Source organism: Elephas maximus, chromosome 7 (assembly GCF_024166365.1).
Source record: "Elephas maximus indicus isolate mEleMax1 chromosome 7, mEleMax1 primary haplotype, whole genome shotgun sequence".
Taxonomy (NCBI): domain Eukaryota; kingdom Metazoa; phylum Chordata; class Mammalia; order Proboscidea; family Elephantidae; genus Elephas; species Elephas maximus.
In genome coordinates this window covers 101073635-101078665 of record NC_064825.1, presented here as the reverse complement: position 1 = coordinate 101078665, position 5031 = coordinate 101073635, and positions in this window count along the sequence as shown.

The following is a 5031-nucleotide window of genomic DNA, read 5'->3' as shown; positions in this document are numbered from 1 at the left end:
CTGAAGGCTGCGGTCTTTGATCTTCATCAGTAAGTGCTTCACGTCCTCTTCACTTTCAGTCAGCAAGGTTGTGTCATCTGCATAATGCAGGTTGTTAATGAGTCTTCCTCCAGTCCTGATGCCCTGTTCTTCTGCATATAGTCCAGCTTCTCGTATTATTTGCTCAGCATACAGATTGAATAAAAAAAAAAAACCACTGCCGTCGAGTCAATCGAATAGGTATGGTGGAAGGATACAACCCTGATGCACACCTTTCTTGACTTTAAACCATGCAGTATCCCCTTGTTCTGTTCAAACGACTATCTCTTGATCCATGTACAGATTCCTCATGAACACAATTAAGTGTTCCAGAACTCCCATTCTCTGCAATGTATATGTCAGTATAAACTCACTGATATTTATTTTATTCTTTGGGTTATGGTCCAATACTATTGTTATTTATTTTGTTGCTCAGGTTGTTCCAACCTTGGCCATGGGGAACTTTTTTAGGTTGACTCTTAATGCCCTTTCGATATGCCTCTATCCTTTCTGGGTTTCTTTCTTTGTTTCTTTTTGGTTTTCTTCCTTTCTTCCTTCCTTCCTGCCTGCCTGCCTCCCTCCCTCCCTCCCTTCCTCCCCCCTCTCTCCCCCTCCCCTCTTTCCCCCTCCCCACTCTAAGGGTGAGTGCTACAGCCCCCAGAATTGGTTGGAGGAGTAAAACCTGATGAAGTAGGGGTAGGGTGGGACCTATGAGAGCTGGCCAGCTCTCTTTCCAGGAAAGCCCCTATTTTATGCATTTTATTAAATAGAGGGAATTTTGTTAAATGTATAACTGTAGGTGAGTTAACAGGTACAAAATTGTGAGCCTTTGCCTATAAGCATATTTATAGGTAAGAATAAAAAGACCCTCTATGAGACCATATGCCCTCTAGTTCGGTTTGCAAATAGGATCCCTGGGTTTTCATCCTGTCATGCCTGGGGTGCTATGGGTCCTGGGATTCAGAGACTTCTGTCTGCTTCCTTGAGCCCCCCTCCCCTCCCTCTCTGCCCTCTTAGTCCATGGGAAGGTGAGCAGTCAGTAATAGCTTCCTTCCCCAACTACAGAAAAAAGCCTGATGTATTAATGACCACACTTAACGCACCTTAGTTTTAATCCCTGTTTTAAACATGGCACAATTGCTTTTATAATAAAGTCTGATATTTTCCACAATGGGGTGCTGAGGGTCTGTACTTTCCATTCAAGCACTTACTTAAAAAAGAATGAAATAAAAATCAGCCTTTGTTGTACTAGAAATTCACAGATTTGAGTCAGTTTCCAGCCTATTAAAAGACTCTGCCTCCCCTCCCTTCCTCCACACCCTCTTCTGCCTCACTCTCATTCTACAAGCATTCTTGAGTACCTACTATATGCCAGACACTGGGGCCAAGGATGAGTGAGGCATATCACTCTCCTCCGGGAGGGAGGTGTGACCTCCTCAGTGGGATAGGCTGAAGATAAATAAGCTAGACCTGGACGCTGAAAGGAGTTTCTGGGTGGCAAAAATGGTTAAAGTGCTTGGCTGTTAACCAAAATGTTGAAGGTTGGAGTCCATAAGGAGGTGCCTCAGAAGAAAGGCCTGGCCATCTACTTCTGAAAGATCACAGCCATAGTCAGGGGGCCCCTAGATGGCAGCTAACAATGACAACAACATGGACTTAGAGGGAGCTCCTGTGTGGCGTGAATGGTCAATGTGCTCAGCTGCTCAGAGGTTTGAGTCCATCCAGAGGCACCTTGGAAGAAAGCCCTGGAGATCTACTTCCTAAAAATCAGCCATCGGAAGCCCTACGGAACACAGTTCTACTCTGACACATGTGGGGTCGCCATGAGTTGGAATCAATTCGACAGCAACTAGTTTAGGTCCTGTAAACCAGGTAATGGGAAAAATGTTTTTCAAAGTGTGGGTTCCTAAGATGAGCTCAGGTGATCACAGACCCGGCATCAAATCACACTGAACCATGAATGAGATTTACTCCCTTTTGAAATATTTTTCAATCCTGATCCTGTCAGGAGAAAGTCTCCAGTGTGGGCTGGCATGTCTTTTACCCTCTTCTAACCTTTGTTGATTTCCCATTTTAACAAAGCGAGTCAAGCTCAGGATCAGAGCCTTCCCAGGCCACCAAAAAAACAAAACAAAACAAAACAAACCCGTTGCCATGGAGTCAATTCCGACTCATATAGTGACCCTATAGGACAGGGTAGAACTGCCCCATAGGGTTTCCAAGGAGCAGCTGGTGGATTTGAACTGCCAACCTTTTGGTTAGCAGTTGAGCTCTTAACTACTGAGCCACCAGGGCCCCTCCCAGGCCACCGTGGGCTTTAACGCCATTGCCTTACTGCTAATTATGCTTAACCTTATGGTTACGTTGCATTTGTGGAAAGTGATCCTGGGTTTCCAACTCAGGAGAGAGAAATGTTGCCTTTTAAAAAAACTTTTAATAGACTTTATTGGATTGATTGGAATGTAAAAGTCAGAAACAAATAAGAAGGATCATATGTCGCTATGATTCGCAATTGACCCAATAGCAATAGGTGGATATGGGCAAAATATTGAACCATGCAGGAAGCATCAAAAGAAGATGGAAAGAATACACAGAGTCACTGTACCAAAAATAATTTGTCGAGCTTCAACCATTTCAGGAGGTAGCATATGATCCAGAACTGATGGTATTGAAGGAAGAAGTCCAAGCTGCACTGAAGGCATTGGCAAAAAATAAGCCTGCAGGAAGTGACAAAAATACCAACTGAGATGTTTCAACAAACGGAAGCAACGCTGGAAGTGCTCACTTGCCTGTGCCAAGAAATTTGGAAGACAGCTACCTGGCCAACTGACTGGAAGAGATCCATATGTGTGCTTGTTTCAAAGAAAGGTGATCCAACAGAATGTGAAAATTATCAAGCAATGTCATTAATATCGCACACAAGTTATTTGATTTTGCCGAAAATTTGCTGAAGATAATACAAAAATGGTTGTAGCGGTACATCGACAGACAACGGCCAGAGATTCAAGCTGCATTCAGAATAGGACATGGAATGAGGGATATCATTGCTGATGTCAGATGGATCTTGACTGAAAGCAGAGAATACCAGAAAGATGTTTACCTGTATTTTATTGACTAGGTAAAGACATTCTACTGTGTGGATCATAACAAACTATGGCTAACACTGTGAAGAATGGGAATTGCGGAATATTTAATTGTGCTCATGTGGGAGTTGTACATAGTAGACCAAGATGCAGCCATTCATTCAAACAGAGCAAAGGAATGCTGTGTGGTTTAAAATCAGGAAAGGTGTGTGTCAGGGCTGTATCTTTTCACCATACTTATTCAATCTGTATGCTGAGCAAATAACCTGAGGAACTGGGCTATATGAAGAAGAATGGGGCATCAAGATTGGAAGAAGACTCATTAGAAACTTGCAATATGCAGATGACACAAACTTGCTTGCTGAAAGTGAAGAGGGCTTGATTTACTGATGAAGATCAAAGACTACAGCCTTCAATATGGATTACAGTATGGATAATCATCACAACTGGACCAATAGCATCATCATGATAAATGAAGAGTGAAGTTGTCAAGGATTTCATTTTACTTAGATCCACAATCAACAACCACTGAAACAGCTGTCAAGAAATCAATTGACGTATTGCTTTGGGCAAACCTGCCGCAAAAGACCTCTTTAAAGTGTTAAAAAGCAAAGATGTCTCTTTGATGACTAAGGTGCACCTGACCCAAGCCATGGTATTTTCAGTCGTCTCGTATGCTTGGGAAAGCTGGACAATAAACAAGGAAGACCGAAGAAGAATTGATGCTTTGACTTATGGCGTTGGAGAAGAATATTGAATATACCACGGACTGCCAGAAGAATGAACAAATCTATCTTGGAAGAAGTACAGTCAGAATGCTCCTTAGAAGCAAGGATGGTGAAACTTTGTCCCATACACTTTGGACATGTTATCAGGTGGGATCAGTCCCTGAAGAAGGATGTCATGTTTGATAAAGTAGGGGGTCAGTGAAAATGAGGAAGACCCTCAATGAGATGGATTGATCCAGTAGCTGCAACAACAGATTTAAACAGATTTAAACTGTGAGGTTAGCAAGGAGCGAGCAGTGTTTTGTTCTGTTGTACACAGGGTCGCTATGAGTCAGAACCAACTTGAAGGCACCCAACAACAACAATTTATTAGAGAAGTTTTAGGTTTACAGAAAAATTGTGCAGAAAGTATACAGAGTTCCCATTTGCCCACCCCCTGAACATTGGAGACAAACATTTACTTTTAAAATAGATCTATCTGCATTAAAAAGAAAGTGAGTCAATGCAAGGAAACGTATTAGTAAATAATTGTGTGAGTTATATGTATACACAACAGAATGCTGAGAGTGGTGAGTCTTGAGTGACTGAAGACCCGGACGCTGCTCTGGTTTAACCATTCTGTTTATTTCCCAAGGCCATTCCTGACCACGGAGTCCCGGGGTGGCGCAAACGGTTAAGTGCTCAACTATTAGCTGAAAGGTTGGTGGTTCAGACCCTCTTAGAGGTGCCTTGAAAACAGTCCTGGTGATCTGCTTCTTAAAGGTCACAGCCTTGAAACGCCTATGGAGCAGTTCTACTCTGTACGCATTGGTTCACAATGAGTCAGAATTGACTTGACGGCAACTAACAACAGCAATATTTCTGACTACAGCCTAAAGTCCTGTGCTCTGGCTCTGGGAAGGGCTCTTGCCCATGATTGGGCCAAAGTGTTAATGATACATTATTGTCCTTCCAGGACAACATGGGGATGGCAACAGTAACCTGAGAGACCTCAAAGGGAGGGTGCTACATGGGGGCAGAGCACAAAGCCTGCAATGGGAACTCCTCTCCATGGGAAGGATTTCCTTTAGCTGCGATGAGGGACTGGAGCACACCAACTGTTTTCAAGATGGCGCAGGACCAGACAACATTTCATTCTGTTTTACATGGGGTTGCCATGAGTCAGAACCAATCTGATGACAGCTAACAACAGCAACAACTAT